The sequence below is a fragment of the Moschus berezovskii genome, chromosome 11, assembly GCF_049115385.1.
Source record: "Moschus berezovskii isolate FMDL1 chromosome 11, NW_MosBer_1.0, whole genome shotgun sequence".
Classification (NCBI taxonomy): domain Eukaryota; kingdom Metazoa; phylum Chordata; class Mammalia; order Artiodactyla; family Moschidae; genus Moschus; species Moschus berezovskii.
Genome location: NC_142470.1, coordinates 18,032,652 through 18,057,693, shown reverse-complemented (window position 1 = coordinate 18,057,693; position 25,042 = coordinate 18,032,652). Strand labels below are relative to the sequence as shown.

The window sequence follows — 25,042 nt, the reverse complement described above, 5'->3', positions numbered from 1 at the left end:
CCGACTCTCACTCTGCCTTTCAGCCCAGGGGAGCTGTCTCCACCCCTAGATCTGGTGTCATAGCCCACCCTTCCACTTCTGCAATCACATCAGGTATGCTTCTATCTCAAAGACTGAGTATCTGACATGAAAAGGAGCCAGCTCTCATAGCGTCATTCCTGACAGATTTCTTAATTAATCCTCTCAGATTGTCAATAATGTAATTCACTGTTGATTTAGAAACTAGTTATACGAGCACTGCTAGTGCCGTTGTGGGAAAACATCTGAATAATTCAGCTGAAAGATGGAAACTCACCCAGATTGCTGGGGCACAGGAAGAGCACAGCGAATTCGAATGAGATGAGCTCAAGCAGAGGGATTCCAGCAAGTTCCAGGGAGCAGGGAGAGGTTGTCATATTACTGGGGGCAGCAGCTGCCTGGTTTAATTATTGTCATTTTGATTTTTTGGAAAAAAGAGCACATGCCTCACACTCTTGCAGGCAAAGGCCATTAACACGCTCTTGAAAAATACTGTGGAATTTCAAAGTAAGTGTGTGGTCTAGTTGATTACTGACTCTGACCTATGCTTGTGTGTTAGAGGGTCTTATACTTGCTATTGCAATATTATTTTGTATGATGCTTACTGAAATATGTGAGTTCAGTAATAGGCATCATCAAAGGAATATGAAAGTGACATTATTTTTTTAACTGGGGCATTCATGGCTTTTCGGGTATTTCCTAGAATTGGATAGATATGTCTTAACATTATGGTGATTACTCTTTTTACACCCAAACTTGAAGCTGTGTTGAAAATGGAAGTTTATAGATTGGTGAGTCTAATTATGTGAAAAGTCTTACATAAACATAAAACTCAATCACTTCTAGTTATACACTTAACATTTCGTTTTATTGAAAATAATAAAATTATATGGAGTTGAGCTGTTATACTAAATTTTTTGCTATGGTGGTTAGAGTTTTAACAGCCCTTAAGTGCAGATGAGTTAGCACTTAACTGTTAATGTTAGTAAGAACCTTGGTGCTTTTGATGGTAGGCGTGACTTCAGTTGTATTTCTCTATAGTCTCACACTTTTCTCCTGTTTCTGTCTCTCTCCCTTCCTCTAACACACACACATACACACACACAACATTCTCTGTCACATCTTTTCCAAATTTCTATCCTGAGCCCTTCAAAAGGAAGAAAAGAAGACCAAGTAGTGTCCAGTTCTGATACTTTGACATTGACAAGTTTCTAACAGGTAACACTCATCCTGTTTGGGACCTGTTGCCTTATACTGGAATAAAGTCAAATCTGAGTTTACATCCTAAACTGCATTGGGAGCCTTAGGAGACAGACTTACTTTCGTGGGGCATAGGAAACAGAACCTCGATGGGTAGCTCTTGAATGAATCGATAACAGAATTACAGGGTGCTGCTTTTAGATGAACTGTGGGTTTTTGATGTCCAAGTGTCTCTGGCTGCATAGAGGAGGTATGCAGAGCATGGCTCTGGTTAGGGGTGTGTTTGACTGCCTGTGACTGAACACCCAGATTCTTAGGGGCTCGAATGAGATAAGGGCTGGTTCTCTCTTCCTAAAGGAGTCGGTGCTGGCAGCTAAGGGCTGGGGTGGCCACTCTGTACTCATCAGGGACCAGGCTCCTCTGTCTTCTTGCTCCACCAGCCCAGTGCATGGTTTGCTTCAGTCTCATGGTGACCTCATGGCCCAGATATTAATATCTGTGTGTGTGCTGGAGACATCACATTCATGTTCCAGAGAGCAGAGAAGAGGAAGAAGGACAGCCACTCCCTTCCCTTTTGCTTTTATAAAGCAGCCTTTCTGAAAGCTCTCCCCGGCCCCACCTACACACATTTCATCTTGCACATCCTTGATGGGAGCTCAGAGGGCCATGCCTAGCTGCGGACAGCCAGCCAAACCTTGTTCTTTCGGATGGACATAAGTAATACTGATGTTCCATTACGGGGAAGGTGGGTAATTGGATATTTGATGATAGCCTAAAGCTAGCTCCTAAGACCTAACAAATTCTTGCAAAGAGTGGACACTTCAGAGCAAGCAGTCATTGTAGCTCTCATGCCTGCAGGCTAAGTCACTTTAGTCATGGCCAACTCTCTGCAACTCTATGGACTGTAGCCTGCCAGGCTCCACGGTCCATGTGATTCTCTAGGCAAGAAAACTGGAGTGGGTTGCCGTGTCCTCCTCCAAGGGATCTTTCCGACCCAGGGATCAAATCCGAGTCTTTTTTGTCTCCTGCATTGACAGATAGTTTCTTACCACCAGCTCCACCTGGGAAGCCCATAGCTCTCCTGAAACTATAAATAAATGCTTCCTATTTTTACCACATTCTCGGCTATTTTGAATTTAGAAAATAATTGGAAAAGACTATTGTTAAATGATAGCCTAAGGGGGGAGGTCATCGATCATGGCTCATTGTGATTTGCTCTGTAGACATTCCTGGCTCCCATCAGGGAGAGAAAGCAATGATAAATGCTCCCAGCTGTGGGTGGACAGGGTGGTAGGTCCCTATGTTTCCTGATGACACTGGTTATTTGGAGAATTGTTTTTTATTGAAAAAAAAGTAATTTGTTGTTATTTATGTGTGTAAAAGACTCTGATGCTGGGAGGGATTGGGGGCAGGAGGAGAAGGGGGCGACAGAGAATGAGATGGCTGGATGGCATCACCGACTTGATGGAGGTGAATTTGAGTGAACTCCAGGAGTTAATGATGGACAGGGAGGCCTGGCATGCTGTGATTCATGGGGTTGCAAAGAGTCAGACACGACTGAGCGACTGAACTGAACTGAACTGATGTGTGTAACGCTAGCATTCTCTGACCATGTATTCCCCGGAAATCTAATTTGTAAATAATTGCTTGACAGAACGTAACAGGCTGGAAAATTCTGAACATGCAGAGGCATAGGCAGGCCCCCAAGAGGGGATTTTAGCTGAAAGTCTGGGTACCTGAATGGTCAAATCACAATTTCCCATCTCTCAGCAGTTCATGGCTAACAAAGTCCCCAGTTAATAAAACCTGAATTCTCAGTCTCCAGGTGCAATGGACACAGGTAGGCACCATCGGCTGAGGTGTGGGGAGCAGCAGTCCTGCTGGGAAAGCTGATGAAGTGCTTCTGCCCCTTCACCTCCCCACACAGAAGATGGCACCTGGGACAGCAGCGTCCGTCCTTCCGGTGTGTACAGTGGGGATGAGGAGTGGGGAGGGTGGGGATGAGGGTGGGATGGAGGAATGGGGTGCCTGGGGTGGCAGGGAAGGCAGAGCTATAGACTGAACATTTGCATCCCCCTCAAATTCATATATCAAAGCTCTACCCTCCCAGTATGGCTCTATTTGGGAAAGGGGCCTATGAGTAAATAGTTAAGTAGTGAGGTCATAGGATGGGGACCTGAACAAATAGGGTTAGTGTCCTTATTAGAAGAGGCAGAGACACCAGAGCTCTCTATGTGTGTATGCACCCAGGCAGGGTCACATGAGGACACAGTGAGGGGCTCAGAAGAGAGCCCCCTCTGGAAATCTACCTGTCCAGACTGTGGTCTTGGACTTCTGCCCTCCAAACCTGGGAGAAAATAAGTGTCTGTTGCTTGGTATCAGCTCAAGATGTGAGGCAGTGGAAGAGAAGTGATGCCTCAGAAAGCAGACCCTGCCCCGTGGCTCTACCTGAGTCCTCCTGCGACTGTCCACTGGCACCAGTGTTCCTGTCCCACCAGCTGCACGCACACCACACCCGGGGCCTCTGCACCTGCTGTGCTCTCTGTAGGGAACATGGAGCCCTTTCTTCCCTTCCTGATTCAGTCTTTGGATTGTTCCTTTCTGCAGTCACTGAGTACCTGCTAAGTCCCAACTCAGTGCTGTACTCTCAGCAGGAAGAGAAGCCACCCAGTTCCCATGATGACTTGTCAAAGGGGTGACTACAGACACCTGGGCCAGTCTGAGTTACCACTTGGGGGCACTTGCTGTGGGTTGCGGCTGTTTGAAGCACACAGTGGGTGTATGCGAAATCGCTCGAGGTTCATAATAACCTTCCAGGGTAGGGCCTGGAATTGCCTGAATTTGTAGGAGAGAAAGAGGCTTTGGAGGTTCAGTGGCCGCTCTGTGGACACAGAGCTGGGGAGCGGGGGAGCCAGGAGTCACAGCCAAACAGTCTGCTCCAGACCTGCTGCCCTCAGCCCTGCTGTAAACCACGTCCCACCACCCAGCGCACACGTGCTGCTCAAGTTCAGGCCCAGGACCTGTGGGAGCACAAGTGGACGGCCCTTCTGGGTCTGGTGCGCCATGGAAAGTCTCCCGAAGGAAGTCATGTCCAAGTAGAGATCTGAAAGACTGTTGGGGCAAAGGTGGTGTTCCCGGCAGCCGGGATAGGGGAACAGGGGAGTCGGGGAGGTGTGTGATGTGTGCATGGCAGGTGGGAGGTAGCGATGGTGGGGACCCCAGCAAAGAAGCAGGAGGCTCACATCACGGAGGGAACCAAAAACCATAGAGAAGTAGCAGAGAGTTTTAATCAGGGGGTGACATGACCGCACTGCATCTTAGAAAGATTACTGTGGCTACACGGAGGCAGGAGGCCTGGTTAGGAAGACAGTATAACATCCCCCAGAGACAGGATGGCAGCTTGAACCCAGGTGCATGAAGGGATAACCTAGGGGTGTTCTGGAGAGCTGATTGTTATATTTTCAGCAATTTTGGCAGCTGGTTATTAAACACAGTCACGTGTACAAATTAAATTATATGCATTTATAATTAAATGAACTATAATAAAAACAAAGAGAATAAATACTTACATTTATCACCTCCTAATTATTTTCCTATTCTCGAGCGTCTTGAAGGTATTTGTGTCCCTTGCATTTGCAGGTGGACATAACAGGGTGCTACCTACCAGGTGTGAATTCCCAACTCTGAGTTCAGTGATGCCATACCAGTGACTCGAAATTTGCTTTATTCATTGGGACTATTCCCACCAAGGACTCTGGAAAATATTAGAAATCAAGTTTTTCATTTTTAACTCACTCTGGCTGGGTTGCCATCTTTTAGAGTTGAAGAACCTCAAAGAACCGTTCCACCTGGACTCCACCTGGACCCACCTGGACCCTTTCCAGTCGCCTCTCCTCTAGGGTCCCTGACCTGTTCTGCTGACCTTCCTCATAGGGTTCATCTCTTGTAACTGTTACTTGTGTCTTCCTCTCCCGTCATTAGGCAAGCATCTTGATTCTTCTGTAGACCAGAACTTGGCCCAGACATGGGGCTGGTTCTGCGCTCATAAAATAATGGACTTGTGAACCAGTGAGAGTGGCTCCCTGTTTCCTTGTGTCTGATTCACCTTTGGGAGAGCACCCCCCCCCCACCCCAATGAGCAAAACTCCAAGACAGAGATACTCCCGCCTTCTTTCAGCCTCAGAAGCAGTCTGATGGCTGAAGTGACGTTTTATAAACATGTGTACAGCTTGATGCTGAAATGTCTGCTGAGGAACTCCTCAAAAGAGCCACTTGCGAAAGCAAAATACTGCTTCTAAAACTACTGGATAGTCGACTGAGTCGAGAAGGACACGGTCAGGGTGCTTGGATAGACACATGAAAGGCCTTCTGCAGGATGATTTGAAAGGAGACCCGAAAGCCCAGATCACCTTGGGAAAGTTTTCTTTGCAACTAATCTCCAGTAAAGGCTAGAGGGCACAAGGACATCAGATCTGTTTGAAGGAAACAGCATTCTCTTTCTCTTGGGAAATAATTACACTGAGCCACCAGAGCACTGCTTCCTCTCCTCCCACCGCCCTCCTGCCAAGTAAGATTTCATTGGCACATCAAAGATTCTTTGAGCCCAACATCTGCCTTGCATGTCACCTCAGTTTACCACTTGAGGTCAAATGCTCAGAATGTCGATATGGGGGTCTTAGAAAGAGCCCCTACCCCTCTGCTAAGTCAGCTCCACCTCATTCCCTTCTCTGGGGCTTACCTATCCCTCGGCTAGCTTTGGCCATTTTTCTAGATCTTGAATCCAGAGGGCTGAGTTCCAGGGCTAACGCCACCAGCTTCCAGGCGGGTCTGGGCAGATCACACTGAGCCATTGCCCCACGCGCACAGTGAGGTCTTGCCCTCGACTTGCCTACCGCAGGAGCTATTGGGAGGCATCCAGGCACCACAGAGCTGTAAGCTACTGGATTAGACTCCCTGCTGCCGGTACTGGTGTCTTAGTTCTTCTCAGAGGCGAGAAGGACCCGACCAGAGCTGCTAGGGTCTCACTGGTAGATCCAGGGTGGAACCCAGGCGCCTTCCTCTTCAAACACAATCTGACTCTGGCCTGCCTTTCTTACCAACTCTCACTCATCAGTCTTGTGGTGGTAAGTGATCTAACAACTGGAAATAACTGCCACCCATTTTTGCTATAAATTCTCATCCTGGGAATGCAGACAGACTTCCATGCCCCAACCCATATGCCCTGCTTCTTAGATTTAGGACATGAGAAGTGCACCCCAGGAACCCAGCCAGGACAGCCGGAGCCCAGGCTCAGCAGCAGGTGTCTCCAAAGGTGTATGGCCAGAGAGCTTTTGGTGACAGAGGATGCTAGTTTTCCCCCAAAAAACTTCTTGCTTTGGCTTCTGAGTGGCACTCAGACCCTGGGGCACATCAGAGCTCCCGAATTCAACCCCTGAGCCTCTCGCCTTCATTCTCCTCTTCTACCTTTCTTTCTTTTGTCAGCAAGTAGGCTCACCTGGAAAGTCCCATGGACAGAGAGGCCTGGTATACTACAGTGCATGGGATCACAAAGAGTCGGACACGACTAAACGACTTCACTTTGAGGCTCAAGAAAGTAAGCCCATAAATCTCTGCCCTTGTGCCCTGGAATCCACTGTCCAAGAACTGCAATTTGCTAGAACCTGCTCTGTGTAGAAGTAATTTCACTACCCTGTGGAGTTCAACAATCGCCTGTTCTTCCCAAGGCAAAATGCCCTTTAAGTGCAGTGTTCAGACACAGTGCCTTCAGAGAGCAGTTTTCCAGGGTCTTTAGAAGGCAGTGGGTCTCCTGAATTGGTCTTGGTTCCACATAAATCAGAAGCCATTGAGAAACAGCGAAGCCCTCAGCTGATACACAGAGCCAGGGCCAAACCCACCCTGAAGAACTGCCCATTTCTTTACTTTCCTTTTGATGAAAAGAAATACTCAGAAAGGGTGGTCTCAGACTGAGTTTCTTCTGAGGCTGTATTCTTGGTAACAAGTTCACAGAGAAGCAGAGAGCAAAATGAGTCTTGCATTTCACATTTGATTCAAACTCTTGATTTTATAGATAATGAAATTGAGGTCAGGGAAAGTCAAGGAAGTTGCTAAGTTAAAGTAGCTAGTGAGTGGCACGAGTCGAACCCAGTGTTTTGCACCTTGGCCAGGATTCTTGCCGTAACAGTTCATTCTTGGCCAAAGAGCAATAATTTAATTCAATTGATCAAACAGTTATGATCACCTGTGTGACTAATTTTGGGCCAGTGTCCTGAGGAGACAGCAATAAAGACTGCAGAACCTTGATCCTTACGTATACGATAGTCTAGTGGAGACAGACTCCTGTGTGTTAACCTTGCCCTCAATGCTGATGACAGTGTTGCTAAATAGAGAGGAACAAAGGTCTCTAAACCCCAATGTTCTCCTTTGAAAAATAATGTTTGAAAAGGACAAACACACCAAACTGAGAGATGGTGAAAAGATGGCAGGAAATTTCTGGTAAACTGTGTCTCTGGAAACATACTTGGAATAACTCAAAATCACTAGTTCAACTACAATTTTGACAATTATTCTTGCATTTATTTACAAATGAATTAGAAGCTTTGGGTCTCTTTCTCTTCTGTTTTCCTGGAATGGGTGGTGTTGTTTTAAGCTGTGAACATGCACACACACACACACTCACACACACACTCACATACACACATTCTTACACATATACTTACACACATACACATGCCCACTCACACTGTCACACAAATTCATACTCACACACATATACACACACAGTCACACACATGACAGTCACATTCTCTCACACAAATTCATACACACATACACACACTTTCACATTTACTCACACACTCATACACACACACATTCTCATGCACACTCACTCTTAGACAAGTTCACACACACATATACACACACACTCTCACACACTCATACAACACTCACACTCTCACAGAAATTCACACACATATACACGTTCACACACTCATGCACATTCACACTTTCACACTTACACACACACACACACACAGAGCTGTCCTTGTAGGGAGCAGTGGCAGCATTCAGCGTGGAAAATTCTGCCCTATAAACTCTTCTGCAGCTAGATTACATGCAGGACAAGCGTTGACTTTCAATTTGCACCTCTGACATGAGTCGCTGAGTGCTCTGATTCTCAGTTTATTTGTTCTGCCTGCAATAAAATGGAATGAATGTAGGGCTATCCAACCATGATGTGGCGCTTTGATGCCTCCAATATGGGACTGATGAACTCAGAGTGCCTGGCACTATCTTACAGGAATATAAAAATTTGATTTGGTCCTTAGCCAACTTCCCTCCTGCTTTGGAACCTGGGTGGAACATCTGGGGAAAACACACGACTCATTCACTGCAGCCATGGACATTTGCATAATACCTGATCCGTCAGAGTCTGACTCCGCACTTTCTGTTGGCCTCAGATCCAGCTTGCATAGCAGATCACAGTGATGAATCTTGCTTTAATATCTTGCATCTTTTAAATTTTTATGTATTATACAGAAGTATGGCTCACTGTTTGAAAGCTCAGAATGAGATAATTTATTTCTAAACTAAAATTTCAGATTTCCATACTTCTCCAGCTGCTGTATCTTTTGTTCTTTTTCAGAGAGATAGTCTTTAGAGATATCTTCCTAAAGCCAAAAGTTTTAAGCCCATTCCCCACAGAGGGTCCAGGGGTTCTCTGAATCTCCTTCCATATTCTGTCCATGAACTGTGTGTTTATGAAGCATGAACAAAGACAAGACCCATGTTTTCATCAGATCCTTTACAGACCCATGGTTCCAAGGGGTTAAAAACCTCCTTTAGAGAGATTCCCCATGATCTTGAAACTAGGAAGGACCTGGGATGTCGTTTAATGGAAACTCTGATTTCACAGATACGGAAACTGAGGTGCAGAGAGATCTCCTTATTTTTCCCAGGCCAACGCAAAAAGATAGTAACAAAATAGTATGAGAGCCCAGGATCAAAACTTTGATTTTCTTTTAGCTCATTAAGCCTGAGCAACTATCCAAGGTTCTTCAACTATTCTAAGACAAATTTAGGAGACTTGGTTGGAAGTCAGTATGGAAAATGGTTCATTTTCCTTGTTTGCCTTCTTTGTCATTTATTCTGGCATCAGGTGGTATTTTATCCCACAGGTCTGTCCAGAAAATCCTGTACACAGTGTTAAACCACTGACCCATGCAAATAGCCAGTGCTATTCTTTTCAGCCATTAAGAATTGTCAAGCCTTAGACACTACTCCATTTTAATATCTTGTGTGTGTGTGCCCTTGCACACTTGTGTGTGAACAGCAAATGCCCATAACAAGGAATCAAGAGAAAAATCTCAAGCTTCACTTCTATTAAATACTTGGCTTCTGAGAGGATTGTAAAGAAGGTATATGTTCAGGGGACATCTTCTTAAGTCTGGATGATGCCTTTACAGATGAATGTGTGAACTTGACCTTGCTTTTGCTCTGAGATGTAAGTCTGGTGAAGTTCAAACACATTGGAAATAACTAATCAGCTGTAATCACAGCAAGGGATGCAAACACTCTCTAAGGGTGGCTTCTACAAGAGTAAGATGCCATGAGTCACTTGGGAGGGCTGGGGTGGGTCTCAGGGAGACTAACTTCATACATGTGGAAGCCTGCTCTATCATAGACTATGTTTTATAACAACACAGCCTCAGAAATTGTTAGAAGGGAATACAGTTTAAAGAACACAAAGCATGGAGCTTGCATTTTACCCGCTAAGGAAGATGACAGCTCACTCCCCAAGGGAAGTGACTGGCTCAGTGGTAACTGTCCAGGAGGGAAAGTGCACTTGTTGAAAATACATTGAAATCACATTTTTAATTGAAGCAATTAGTTCTTTGAAATATTGGAGTATCTCTCCTATTATCAGAGATAATTGTTTGGTTGTGGGTCAAAAGAGGCAGGGAACCAAGTGCATTGGGTGTCCGTGACTATTTCAAAGGGTGAGAGTTTATGCATTTCAAAGGGGGAGGATATAAGGTTTAGAAGGGCTAATGGCAATGCTTTTGACCAAGATATTTTGAAGGTCTCTACAGACTTTGCCAAAACTGAGTTTTAACAATGCTGTTAGTGTGTTTGACTAAACCAGAGGACTGAGCATGGTAAGCACAGTGAAGATGCTGTAAAACGGGCAGGACAGTGCAGACTTGTTAAGTGCTTGGCCAGTAAAATGGGGTCCTTGTTCACTACAAAGTCTGAGAGGAGTTCCCCAGGTAGGGATAATTTTTTAAAAAAGGACGTTACAGGCAAAAGGCAGTAGCTTGCCTGCAAGCAAAGGCTTCAGCCCAGTGCAAACACATACAGATCATGACTAAAACATATTTATATACACGAAACCTATACACTTGCGAGAACTTGAATGGTCCATTCAGTTCAGTTCAGTTCAGTTCAGTTGCTCAGTCGTGACTGACTCTTTGCGACCCCAAGAATCACAGCATGCCAGGCCTCCCTATCCATCACCAACTCCCGGAGTTCACTCAAACTCATGTCCATCGAGTCGGTGATGCCATCCAGCCATCTCATTCTCTGTTGTCCCCTTCTCCTCCTACCCCCAACCTTTCCCAGCATCAGAGTCTTTTCCAGTGAGTCAACTCGTCGCATGAGGTGGCCAAAGTATTGCAGTTTCAGCTTTAGCATCAGTCCTTCCAATGAACACCCAGGATCGATCTCCTTTAGAATGGACTGGTTGGATCTCCTTGCAGTCCAAGGGACTCTCAAGAGTCTTCTCCAACACCACAGTTCAAAAGCATCAATTCTTCGGCGCTCAGCTTTCTTCACAGTCCAACTCTCACATCCATACATGACCACAGGAAAAACCATAGCCTTGACTAGACGGACCTTGGTTGGCAAAGTAATGTCTCTGCTTTTTGATATACTATCAAAGTTGGTCATAACTTTCCTTCCAAGTAGTAAGCGTGTTTTAATTTCATGGCTGCAATCAGCATCCGCAGTGATTTTGGAGCCCAAAAAAATAAAGTCTGACACTGTTTCCACTGTTTTTCCATCTATTTCCATCAGTGTTAGGCAGGCATGAGGGATTTTTCTGGATAGCAGAGGGGAGAAAAGTATCAAGGTTATTATAAAGCAAATCGTTATGGGAGGAGAGTTAACAAAAGGACTTCATAGGAAGTGAGGTGACTGAGAAGTGTTGAGTGTGGTAAGGGTTCAGGAGGGCCTATGTGGTGTGAGACACAAAAGTGGCTAAAGGGGATTCCGCAACTATGTTTTCAGTGGCCTTAACCAAAAGGGCTTCCCTGGTGGCTCAGAGGTTAAAGCGTCTGCCTCCAATGTGGGAGATCCGGGTTCGATCCCTGGGTCGGGAAGATCCCCTGGAGAAGGAAACGGTAACCCACTCCAGTACTCTTGCCTGGAGAATCCCATGGACGGAGAAGCCTGGTAGGCTACAGTCCACGGTGTCGCATAGAGTCGGACACGACTGAGCGACGGAACGGAACGGAACCAAAAGGGCAGCGGCCACAATGGCTCTTAAGGGAGTGTCCCCATGCTAGAGTGTCCCATAGTTGGCTATGATGATCAGTGTCGGTTCCTTGCTCTTAGATCAGATGCCCTAAGTATTGAACATGGGTTAGGGAAAACCATAATTTTTCTTCAGTGGACTTGTATAACTTTAAGGCTGATAATTTTAGGAAATGGATGTGCCTTTCTGTGAGGAGGCTTAAGAAGGAGAGCAAAGAAGCAGATCATCCATATGCTGCAACAAAGTAGAGCCCCTGGGGACCTTCACACCATCCAGACAAGCCTTCAGGATTTGTGAGGAATAAGGACTTTCAGTAAAACCCTGAGGATTACTGTCCAGGGGAATTGTTTTCTCCCCAAGTGAAAACTAGAAGATACTGGTTAGCTTCTCCATTGAAATAGCAAAGAAGGTACTGCATAAATCAATCACAGTAAAGAATTTTCTTCCAGTGGGAATGGATGTTAGAAATGTATAAGGGTTAGCAACAACAGGGTGTCCAGGGTTAGCAAGGTTGTTTATTGCTCAGAAGTCCTGAAAAAGCCTCCACCCTGGGTCCTTAGGTAGTACAGAATCCAGTGCAAAGGAAAACGAGGACTTGAGCTTGAGAATCTTCTACTATGGGCTTTATGCCTTGAACGGTTTCTTTATTTAAAGGAGACTGATTAATTCTGGGAAGAGGTTTTGAGGCGCTCCTTGAGTCTTTGATGGGAGGCACACACTGAATTTTGCCAACATCGGTTGGAGATTGGCCCTTAAGGAGGCAAACCTGTTGTTAGCTGATTCAACAGGGACAAATGATCCATGTTTCCTAAATCAGCCTATTACCCTCAGAGATGAAGTGAATAAGAGATGTCAAAGAGTTGCTTAATCCACCTGGTTGGCTGCTTTTATGATTACTATCAGTTTCTAGAATGATTTCCCCATTTTAAGAGAAAGAAATTCTGGCGTGATACTTCTTTAAGAAGTCTCAGCCTAATGCATAAATGGTGGGGGAGGAAGTAAGGAAAAAAGGGTGTGTGTCTCTCAAAGGGTCTAACAAGAGAGGATAGGTTCAGAGACAGAAATGTCTGGAGGTTTATTGGAGATTCCCTCTAATCTGAAGTATTTCAGTACTCCGAGGCAGGGGCTGTTTGGCAGTAGCGAGGCTGAATAAAGAGAGTGTGGCTCTGCTGTCCATGGGACTCATCTACAGCCTGGAGCAATGTATCTCCAAGAAGAGTAAGAGGAGGGTTTGTAAGAGCCCCTGCAGTTCCTCAGAGCCCTGTCATTGAGAATTGGTGGGAAGGATGGAGAAGCTGGTTAGGAGGCTGAAAGTGCCTGACGTGTACATTTGTAACCATCTCATCTCCGTTTTCCTGACTCTTTGCAATCATAGCTGAAACTAGAAGAATCTTGATTTTGTTTTGGGTCTTCATTTGTTAGAATCAATGATTGAGAACTTTAGTGGTTTTAGGTGACATGTCTAGATTGCAAGAGAGCTGAGTTGCCAGATAACCTAAATCTAGACTGGACATAGTTTCTCATTCCATCCTGGTCTTTTTTACAAAGAGAAAGGTCCCAGTTCAGCCCATTAATTCTTTCTTTTTTGGCCATGCTGCTTGGCATGCGTGGGATCTTCGTTTCCTGACCAAGGATTGAAACTGTACCCTCTTCAGTGGAAGCACAGCATCTTAACCACTAGATCACCAAGGAAGTCCTCAGCCCATTAATAAACATAGACTTAAAAGCAACCCAGGTGGAACCAACATCTGAAAGAAAACCAGGATTTTCTTTAAAAATAATCTGAAGTTAATTGTAATATTCATGAACAGATTTATCAGATTTTTGTATGCAAGCCTGAATTTTGTTTCAATCAACAGGCTTCCAAAAAGCCCTAGAAATTGCCTGATGAAGCTGCCTAGTGCCTGCTTCAGCCTGACCATATAATAAGTTAGTGGGCTAGTCACCCCATGAAAAAGACCTAATTCTTAAGATCTTCTAAGATTTCCTCAGTTAGACGTTTTTATCCAGTGCTGGACCTAGCCCTCACTGACAAATACATGAAGTAGTTGATATAAATCAGAGAAACCATGTTGATAAGTTTGAATGACTGCTAAATTCCTCAGCAAATCTGTGAGAATCTTTGGTTACTTTGGGAATATCTTTGACTATAGCTCTCAACTCAGCTTTAGAACAGGGCATATAAGGAATTAAGGATTTAGCTTCTGGATCCTCAGAATATAAGCTTCCCTGGTGGCTCAGATGGTAAAGAATCTGCCTGCAATGAGGAAGACCCAGGTTTGATCCCTGGGTCTGAAAGATCCTCTGGAGATGGGAATGGTAACCCACTCCAGTATTCCATGGACAGAGGCTACAGTCCAGGGGTCACAAAGAGTGAGACTGACACTTTTACTTCACTTTCACTCCTCAGAACTTGATTTTAAAGAAACAGGTTCTGATAAGTTCATAGGATAAGGGAGTGGGGAGAGTTTCATGGAATAAGTGAAATTTGGTAAGAGAATTAATATGGAGGAACTGAGGGTATGCCGGAGGTGTAGGCAGTATAGAAGGAAAAGAGAAAGAGGTGGAACTTCGGACAAAAGGTCCAAGGAGAAAGAGCATGAAGCTTTGGAAGCCATTTTATCTCTCTTTAATTGTCTGTTTGCCTCAGTTAATTTTAATATTTTGCAGAGAGGCAATTTTAGTCTCCTGATCATGTTTGGATGCCTCAAAATACCAATTGGAATAGGTGTTTCAGTCAGTTTTAGAAATTTTTGAGCTATAGTAGTCCAATTCTTTTTTTAAATATAAATTTATTTATTTTAATTGGAGGCTAAATACTTTACAATATTGTAGTGGTCTTGCCATACATTGATGTGAATCCGCTACGGGTGTAAGTTTGAGGATTTCAGAAGTTCCCCACACTGGCCGTTGACATTCTGAATTGCCTTTGGTTAGACTGGGCCATTTAGTTAGAAATGACCATGGCATTTAAATACAAAATTAGCGGGGGTCCCTTTAAGGTGAGCATCGTCAGAGTATTCAGGCATCTGGGATCTCCTTTCTCAGAACTTTTTCTCTTCTAGAGTAAATGAATAGTTTTTGAACAACCTGAACAGCTCATGTACATTACATGTTGGACTTCTTCAGCTCAGACAGCCTGCATACCAGCTAGTTCTAAGGGGACAGCTTGGTCTCAGAGAAGCCAGGCCAAAGGCTTCTCAGCTCTGTTCCCATATGATGGCTTCTTTTCCAAAGGAATGGGCTGAAGGATGAACCAGCAAAGTTCCAATGAAATGGACCCTGTTCCTGAAGGCTAGCTCATTCTGTTTGAAACCATCTGATTTCAAATCCAACTAAAGTGCCAAAAAAAAGCACTGACAAACAGAAGAAGGCCTTCATCAGAAAGGATGAGACCTTAAAATAGATCCTGAATAAAGTTGGGAGGGCGGGCAAAACACAAAGGGAGCAGAAGCTTGAATCCAGGAGAAAGACTTTCCAAACTCCAGGGCTGGTTAGAAAAGCAGTGAGCAGCAGTGCCTTCGAAGTGGGTAAGGCACTTGTTTGCTGTGCAGCCCCAGAACTGTAGGGGGTCTCCTTTGGATCCCTTTATGGGCACCAAAATGTTGACCTTAAACAAGAATAATTCCAGATAGATAAAATGCCAGATTTTCTACAGCAAATGGGTTTATTCAGATAAGTAGAGATTTGTAATTCAGGGCTTGCAACCCTGGGGAGCCCCAGGCACTCCCTCACACAAGGAGGGAAGGAGAACCTTTTTACAGAGGGGAGAGGAAGTCAGGAGGGAGCTGGAGGAAACAGGGAGTCTCTGGCTTTTCATTGGTTGAGTCCTTGCCAGCGGAGAAGAGGAGTCCTTCTTCTTCTGTTATCTTTGCAGGGCATGTGAGCTCCCCCTCTGGTTTCCTGACTCTATTAATTGAGGTTTCTGTTTATTATTATTTTTTTTTACAGATCAAACACTGGGAGGAACAGAAACCAGAGATTGGGGCTCAGCAGGACCCTCCCTGCTAACCTCAGAACTGCTGGGCATCTTCTTGCTTCCTGTCACTCGCCAAAAGGAGCAGGGTTTGAACTGCTTTCTTGATGGGTCAGATGCAGTGGCCCTTTGGGTGGGTCTGACCTTTGTTGGCTCAGTGGGGACTGTGCTCTGCATTCAGGCTGCTCTTGTACAAGCCCTAGGGGGCACTCAGAGCATGGGAAGGTCAGGGCCACCTGGGAGACCTTGTCCTCCTTGGTAACAGCAGTAACTCAGGGCAGTGAGTGCTGGTGACGGGTGCTCAGCCTTGCAGGGGGCTTGGGCTCTAGGAAGGACACATCTCACAGTGTGGGCTTCATTGTCAGGGCTGCAAAGGTGTCACCTTTCTCACTGCTCCACCCTGCCTTTGAGGCCTCCAGGTCCATAGCACAGGTGGGCACGCGGTGGGCACGCTGCTCAGGAAAAGCCTCACGCCTTAGCCCAGGGCCATGGTGGTCTGGGAGGTGCTCACAAAGGGAGAATGGGGGAGGTGAATAGGTGTTTTCAGCCCGAAGTTACTGCATCTACACTATTCAGTATTTGCATTTTTCTCCCTTAAAGCAAAATCAAAATATCAGTGAAAGTCAAGCCTTCTTGTTTGGTAATAATAGAGATCATGACCTTTTAGTTTAAGTATGTCACAGAAAATGACATACTTAAGCTTTGGAGGAAAAAAAAAAAGAAGAAAAAAATGTGATAATAAAAAAGAGGGATTTCTTGATTCACGGCTAGAATTCTTTGGAAGCATCCCAGAACATTAAAATGACTTCATGATCTCTGTTACTCTGGAGTAATAGATGGTGTATCTACACATTACACATTTTAGTCCTTATAAGAGATTCATGAGCTTGGCTGACCTTAGCCCGCTCAGCACAGAGGAGGCAGTTGTAAGGGGGTTCGGTAGAAGGTGCCCCAGCCGGGAATCAGCTGCTGCTCCCACTTTGTGTGATGGGTCCTCGTGTACCTGCTCCCAGCTCTCCTCCCTCTGGGGGACCTTTGGAGCAGCAGCCCCACAGGGAGCTCTCTGCCCTGGAGGGAGGGTGGGTGTTAACCGCTGTCCTGGTGGCAGCTGCGAGTTTACACCTTGTATACACACATCATGCATATAGCTCTCACTGGACCTGCACAAAGGCCCTGGGAGACAGAGCATGTTCCTTTCATGATCCTGCTTTGTACACTTGGATCTGAGCCTCCGAGGGTGCAGTAACTGCCTCCCCCAACTCCCAGGCCGGTTCCTGGCTCTTCACTCACTGTCTGCACAGTGGAGAGCCTGCTGGTGTCTAACCCAGGGTGCTGCCACCCACCCACACTGCCCCAGCTCGGGGGTACCTGCTGACTTGTTGCACTGAGTACGTGTGGCTGTTTTCATCTTCAATGTTCTGCCCTTGCAGCACGTTTGCCATATTTTCCCTTTTCTTGTTTTAGAAAATACTGGGTTGGCCAAAAAGTTCCTTTGGGTTTTTCTGTAAGAAGTCATGGAGACACCAGAATGAGCTTCTTGGCCAGCCCAGTAGTATGGATCTGTGATTCTTCTCTCAGCCAAGCTCCCTGCCTGGTCTCGGGCCCCTTCCCTTGGACATACACTGACCATAAGACTGACCATAGGACAGACTGCCCGGGATCTGGAGGAATCTGAATGACCTGCTTGATGATTTCAGGTATTCTTTGCACACTTGGTGTGAGGCATGGTGGGTCCTGGGATGTGCAAGGCAATGAGAGCCCTTGAGACACTTCAGTGCGGCGGGAAAGACAATGTGTATAAGAAAGAACATCCCCTCGCTGTGCAGACAAGGGGGTGGGTGATCCTTAGCAAACTGTGTGCTTGGTGTGCTGGGCTAGTGTTTTGAAATGTGAATTCCGCTTTCACCCTGGATCTCTGTGTTCCTGTTTGGTCCCTCCCGTTCAAACAGGACCTTTCTGCTCCTTATATCAGGTCAGGGGCTGAGAGCGGAAAGACGTGAACAGAAAGCAGCCCTGTTTACTGAAGTGGTGCTGGGGGCTCTGCGGGGGCAGGGGCGGGGGACGGTGGGCAGCCTTTCTTGCTGGGAATGATGGCTTTGGAAGGCTCACAACGGAGCCACTTGCTCGACACCACCCTGGGCTGTGGGAACTGCCTGCCCTCTCAGGGCTGCCCATACCGGTGACTGGGTGACTGGCAGGAATACCAAAGCTCCGTCCGTGCCCTGCTCTCCCTCTGAGCTGGCTCTGATGGGCCATTTCACCTCCTGCCTCCCGAGACTTGGCTGGAGGTGGCCTCCTCACCAACCTCACTTCGAATCAGCTTCTCCCACTGCAAAATCCTGTCTCTCTTGCTACTTTACAAGTGAGTCTCGCAAGAATACTCCTTGGTAAACCTTCTGCCTGCAGTTTTCCATCTCAGACCCTGTTTCCACGGAACCTCAAGGCCTGACATGGAACTGTTGTCAGAAGAGTCCTCTAAGTGGAAAACTGGAGCTGGAGCCCACGGCCACTGATGGGTGTGGATCCTGTCACTAGGGGTGGGTGGACCGTGGCTGGTGCTTGAGAGACATTGAGGAGATGGTGACTAGAAGGTCGATGGGGTGGGCAAGCCATGGCCGATTTGTTGGGGCGTGATAGGCTCAGGGTGAGTCATTACCTTTTGGAGGCAAACTACCTCCTTGGCAGTGTTGAAGCAATCCCCAAAGCTCTGCCTCTGGAAGACAGGTCAGCTGCAAGGACAGTCTTAATTCTAAGAACAGCAGAGTTTTGGAGGAGGTGAAGATTTCGGGCCTCCAAGGTCATGGTCTGATAGGGAAGAGGTGCTTGGGGTGGGTTACCTGGACAGTTGAGACCCTTGTTCCCCTGGGTTCTCTGAGCTGCAGAACTGGTGCCCTCCACTTTCACAGAAGATTATCAACTCCTTTCTTCACGATCCTACCGAGGCCTCAGACAAGGAAGGCATCTCACAAGACAGTGGTTGCCCACTCAAGATCTAGCTCCATCATTCTCGCTAGAAACAAGATGCATGACAAGGGCCAGATCTCTGCACAGCCTAACTAGGCTTTGTTGTTGTTGTTGAGTTGCTAAGTCATGTCTGACTCTTTATGACCCCATAGACTGCAGCACACAGAGCTTCCCTGTCCTTCACTTATCTCCCAGAGTTTGCTCAAACTCATGCCCATTGAATGGGTGATATTATCCAACCATCTCATCCTATGTCACCCCCTTCTCCTGCCTCAATTTTTCCTAGCATCAGGGTCGTGGTATGGCAAAGGAGCTATAGGATCAAGGTCAGTCAGTCGGTCAGTCAGTTCAGTCGCTCAGTCGTGTCCGACTCTCCGCGACCCCACGAATCACGGCACGCCAGGCCTCCCTGTCCACCACCAACTCCCGGAGTTCACTCAAACTCATGTCCACAGAGTCGGTGATGCCATCCAGCCATCTCATTCTCTGTCGTCTCCTTCTCCTCCCGGCCCCAACCTTTCCTAGCATCAGAATCTTTTCCAGTGAGTCAACTCGTCGCATGAGGTGGCCAAAGGTAGTATGTTCCAAAAGGGCCCAGGAGAATATTCATAGGATCAGGTCAAAATTAGAGAATCTAAATTTGAATAAGGCAGAGTTTAGTCATGGGGGGGCACTCTACTTTGGTTCAAGATTCACATCGTGGCCAGAATCCCTGGAGACAGTGTTAACACCCTGCTGAGATGATGCTTGATTGCTAGAGGAAGCAATCTCCCACACTCAGCGAGATGGTGGGGGTAGAGACCCAGCAGCTCAGAGAAATGGACATGCTGGAGTGGATGTGGTCCTAAGATGGCCTGGGGGCTTCCCATGTCCAGAGCGATGCACTGGGGAGAGTGGCCCCAGCATCTCCAAGAAGCTCAGGAACAACCATGCTCCGAGGGTCAAGCTGATGACAGGTGAGGAAGTCACAGAGCTGGTTCTTGGGAGCAAAGAGGGTGATAGGATGCTGAGACAACAGAGGCCAGGTGCTGTGCTCCTCATCAATGTGGAAGCAAGGTGGAGGCAAGGACCATGGTGAAAGGCAGGCTTATCAGAGCACAGGTGGTACCTGCCCTGAAGAGAGCTATTGCTCCTCGACATGAAGGGGATGGACAGTCATAGAGGGTAACTCTTGATTTAAACAATTAGAAGAAATCAAGTATGGATTATCAAGAGGAGGAACAAAACCATGCCAACAACAGTCTAGATCCCTTTCCTTGTTTCTTGACTTGAGTCAGTTCTAAGATTCAGAACCCGTGGCCTGAAGGAGAAGCAGCATTCCTCCCAGGAAAGATCTTGAAACATGACGGCAAGCACATTCATCACTACTTCCCCTGGTTCTTCGGCAAAGGGATGCAGCCCATCTGTTCAGGCAAAGGTGCATCGGGGAAAGAGTGGTACCATGGCTTTCTGAGGATTACTGAATTTACTCTGAGACATAGGGACCCAAAGTACCACCATGACACTCCTGTTAAGAGGAGAGACCAGGGAGTCAGGTGATAAGTGGGATTCTTTGCCTAGAAAATCCCGTGGATGGAGAAGCCTGGTGGGCTGCAGCCCGTGGGGTTGCTGGGGGTTGGACACGACTGAGCAACTTCACTTTCACTTTTCACTTTCACACATTGGCGAAGGAAATGGCAACCCACTCCAGTGTTCTTGCCTGGAGAATCCCAGGGACGGGGGAGCCTGGTGGGCTTCCGTCTATGGGGTCACGCAGAGTCAGACACGACTGAAGTGACTTAGCAGCAGCAGCAGCAGCAGCAGTGTGGGTCCAGCGCTCAGTGAGGCCCTGGGTACAGGGAGGTACCTGTTGTCACTTCCTTGGACCACGAGTACGCCAAAGAACAGAGGTACTTTGTCTTTGACAGAATCTGCCCGTTGGTTCCTTTGCCTGGAAGAAAGAAATGTGGTAGCAGGCAGACCTTCCCCACAAGCTGGTAAATCATGACCACGATCACACCTCATGTTGGGACAGGAATGTAAGGTGAGTGCCCCCTGGAAACATGGGGAGTGCAGGGGTCACAGTCCTTGTAAAAGCCTTAATTCACCATCTGGCCCCACATAAACCAGGTGAACCACGGGGAAGGATGGAGAACCTCTACACAGTGAGTCAAGCAGCCTCTCCCTTGCAGCTGCTCTGCCAGATGTGGACCAGAGGGGCCGCTCCGGTCCAGGGCTCCCTGCCGGAGACAGAGGTCTCCTGTCCAGCCTTGTGAAGCGTCATCTCCCTGAACCCAGTTCCACCTTCCTTCCTTCTTTCCCTGGAGACGTGTCTTCTGAGAACACTCTCCGGTCAACCTTCTCTGTGCAGTTTTGCATCCAGGGCTCTGTTTCCAGGGAATACTTTGAGTTTCAAGGCCTTAAGGGAAGAGGTCATGGAATACATAAGTTTTGGGGGAAAAAAAGTCATGTGTAAGAGTAGCAATAACTCCCTCCAAGATGGAGACAAAACAAAATAAAAAATCAGGGAAGAAAGCTCCCCAGTGAATTTTCTTCTATTATTATGTTATAACCCTCTTTATTCCTAATGATGTTTTTGCTTTAAAATCTACTTTTCCCCCTGATATAAATATAGCTATTCTGGTTTTGTTGGTTTTATTGGTAGCATCTGGAAAAACCAAAAAACCTTTAATATATGAGTTTTGATTTTGTTAATAAGAATGGAAAGCTTATTTTTCATTACAAATTCCGAGGCATACCCAGCTCCCAGCTTGGTCTTCTTGGCACCAACACCATCTCCTTTGGTGAGTGTGAGGTTTGTCCCCTATATGTCTCACAGTGGGGTCTCAGTCAGATTCGAGGTCTGTACAACAGGACGTGTTTTTTTTCATAAAAGGCCATGAAAATAAAAGTTCGTCACATCTGTCCTCAAGGCAAAGCTGATTTCATTGCTACTCTCACGTCTCTTGTTTCTAACTTTCACTTAGCTTTTGGCCTGACAATTTCTTGTGCTGTCATAAATATATTTTGAAGAATGAAAGAAAATTATTCATAATCTTTAGCTATTTTCAGTGTTTGGCCTGAACACGTAGCCTGTCATGTGAGTGGAAGCGGACCTCCTAGAGGTCACTTTTTAAAGAAAGAAGTTATTGATGATGGTGAAATTTCACCATCCATGCACTCTGCACAGGGACAGAACTTATCTAGCCGATGTGATGTAAATATCTACTCTGAATTTGGCAGGACAGATTACAGGATTTTGAAGCTCCATCATGTTCATTTAAATTAATTTTATGAGAGAGAAAAGGGGCGGGAGAGAGAGAGATGGGGGGAGGGAGGGAGGAAGGGAGAGAGAAAGAAAGAGAGGGTAACCCAGACTCTTCACTGTTTGTTGGATGAATGCTCGCTACCAAATAACTTCAACAATTGATTTGCATTATACAGTTGAGACAATAAAATTGAAAATAAATTAAAGCCACTTAAACAACTGTTTTGTGGAACAAATATGTGAAATTTGAATATTTATGATGGTAAATCAGATTAAGTTGTTGAATGATTTTTTTTTTCTAATCTGTTATCAATGATACAAAGCTCTCAGGAGTAAGTTATCAAGTTTTTGGAGTGTGTTTTGATTAAATATAAATAAACTAATCACATTTTCACGGTTATAAAACAGTTCAGCAAATGGGGGAGGCGGTGAAGACAGCCTTCTCCTCCAGAAACATATGGTTAGCCATGTAGACATAGGAAAATTGTGTCTCAGTTCAACATTTCAATTAAATAAAATCTCCAAAGGCTAAGAAACAATAACAGGTTTTATATAGCTGATGATAAAGCTGCATATTGGTTTTTTTAGAAAGCTAATAACTGAACCATGTTTCAAAATTGTTCCAAAAGAACCTTGAGTTTATTGTGCCTCCTAATTTCTTGGTATAGTCCCATCTGCTGTTGAAGTTCTAGAAACATCCTTTCCCTTTGGGATTCTTTCTTTTTCACCAAGAGGTGAAAGGTAAGGTGTTTGGGACAATTTCTAAATTTTTTTTTTTTTTTGCTAGGAAACATGAAAGAAAATCCACCTTTCCTCTTATTCTCCTTGGGCTTTGGATTATTGATACTTCCGTTTTGAAGTGGATTCTGCACTTAGGGCCACACTTGGTTGAAGATGGACCTGAGAGACGTTGAAGGAACAGACGCGCTGAGTCCCGGACCTGGCAGCTGGCTGGTGGCGGGTCACGTTTCTGCTCCGCCGAATGACACTTTCAGCAGCGTCTTTGTTCTCCTCCAAGCTCCAGACCCTCCTTCACTTATTTTGGCCATCGTGTCTTTGAAAAATGCCCTATAATACTCCTCATAAATGTTTTATGCATATTTTATTAGGTCATTTCTGGTGCCTCACATTTTGTTGTTATTGAAGAAGATAAGGTAGTGCTTTCTTTTAAAAGCTGAAGAAAATTGTTATTTATTGGTCATTGCTGGTATTGATTTTTATTTTTTTATTAATTTTTATTTAATAAATGATACAAAGCACAATGCCATAAGCATTAACAGTTAAAATTTTACCAAATGGTATTGATTATTAAAGTGATTTTGTATTCCAACAGCTTAATTTCTAATTGTTTTAGGTTGTCCAGGATTTTTCTAACATCTTATCTATTGCTTTTCACTTGTTACATTTATTTTCAAAAATATCTCTGTAGTAATAGTAATCATTCACATTTATAGAGTTTTATTTACAGATGAATAAGTAGATAAAGTGTATATATTATAAAGTATATAAAATACATAAATAAAGTATGGATCCGTTTCCTTCTCCAGGAGATCATCGCAACCCAGGGATAGAACCCGGATCTCCCACATTGCAGGCAGACACTTTACCATCTGAGCCACCAGGGAAGCTCATATATTATAAAGTATATATAATATATAAATAAAGTATAGATACTCTTCTGGCATTTTCTTTGTATTCACGCTTCATCCCCATGGCAACTCTATGAGGTAAATAATATTTTATTCCTATTTTATTGGTGAAAGTTTGATCAAATACCATTCATGTAGTTAAGGAAATTCTTGTAGATTGCTTTGAATTTTTTTTCTTAATTTAGAAAAAATTTTGAATTTTACTTAATAACATTTCTACATACACTGAACTAATCTTAAGACTTTTTTCCCTTAAATTTGTTAATGTAGGGAATGACACTGATAGTTTTTCTGATATTGAACCATCTTTATATACTCAGGATAAACCTTAATGGGTCATAGTAGAAATAAATTTATTATAAATCCTAAATATCTTAGTGGAAACAGTGTCAGACTTTGTTTTTTTGGGCTCCAAAATCACTGCAGATGCTGATTGCAGCCATGAAATTAAAAGACGCTTGCTCCTTGGAAGGAAAGTTATGACCAACCTTGATAGTATTTTAAAAAGCAGAGACATTACTTTGCCAACCAAGGTCCGTCTAGTCAAGGCAATGGTTTTTCCCGTGGTCATGTATGGATGTGAGAGTTGGACTGTGAAGAAAGCTGATCGCCGAAGAATCGATGCTTTTGAACTGTGGTGTTGGAAAAGACTCTTGAGAGTCCCTTATACTGCAAGGAGATCCAACCAGTCCATTCTAAAGGAGATCAATCCTGGATGTTCATTGGAGGGACTGATGCTAAAGCTGAAACTGCAATACTTTGGCCACCTCATGAGACGAGTTGACTCACTGGAAAAGACTCTGATGCTGGGAAAGGTTGGGGGCGGGAGGAGAAGGGGACGACGGAGAATGAGATGGCTGGATGGCATCACCGACTCTGTGGACATGAGTTTGAGTGTACTCCGGGAGTTGGTGATGGACAGGGAGGCCTGGCGTGCTGTGATTCATGGGGTCGCGGAGAGTCGGACACGACTGAGCGACTGAACTGAACTGAACTTTGATCTTTGAAACATGGTTCCAGGTTTTGTTTTATTTTGTTTCCCTTCAGTCCAGTACTCAAGATTGACTAAGTTTTTTGTCAATGCAAAGCACTAATGTATCCTTATCCTTTGCTTAGAAAGGTAAGGAAAACAAGTCATTGATAACTTAATGTTAACATAGTATTTAGGTAAATCTGTTGATTTTGCATTCTGTCACCATCAAGTTGAGTAAAAAGGCAAAGAGCTTGCCTTTTAACCTTTAAAGATTCGCTTGATTAGTTCCCATGTCTGTTGATCCTAATGTGGGTGCTATAAGGGTGCTTTTATCAGCTCAAAATTCTCTAAGCCAGGCTTCAGCAATATGTGAACCATAAACTTACAGATGTTCAAGCAGGTTTTAGAAAAGGCAGAGGCACCAGAGATCAAATTGCCAACATCCGCTGGATCATGGAGAAAGCAAGAGAGTTCCAGAAAAGCA

At 45.2% G+C, this 25,042-nt stretch overlaps 1 long non-coding RNA gene across 3 annotated transcripts; it reads left to right on the top strand.

The window, feature by feature from the left end:
- Positions 1-243: 243 nt before the first annotated feature.
- On the top strand, positions 244-23,155 carry LOC129539574 (uncharacterized). Of its 3 annotated transcripts, XR_016038529.1 has the most exons (7): positions 244-525; positions 3,037-3,181; positions 15,701-15,858; positions 17,304-17,422; positions 18,132-18,262; positions 20,597-20,712; positions 22,724-23,155. It is a non-coding gene; the product is annotated as an uncharacterized LOC129539574 (long non-coding RNA). The 3 variants fall into 3 exon arrangements; XR_016038528.1 differs by having other exon boundaries at positions 15,701-15,814; positions 17,304-18,262; XR_016038527.1 differs by having other exon boundaries at positions 17,304-18,262.
- The last annotated feature ends 1,887 nt before the right edge of the window (positions 23,156-25,042 follow it).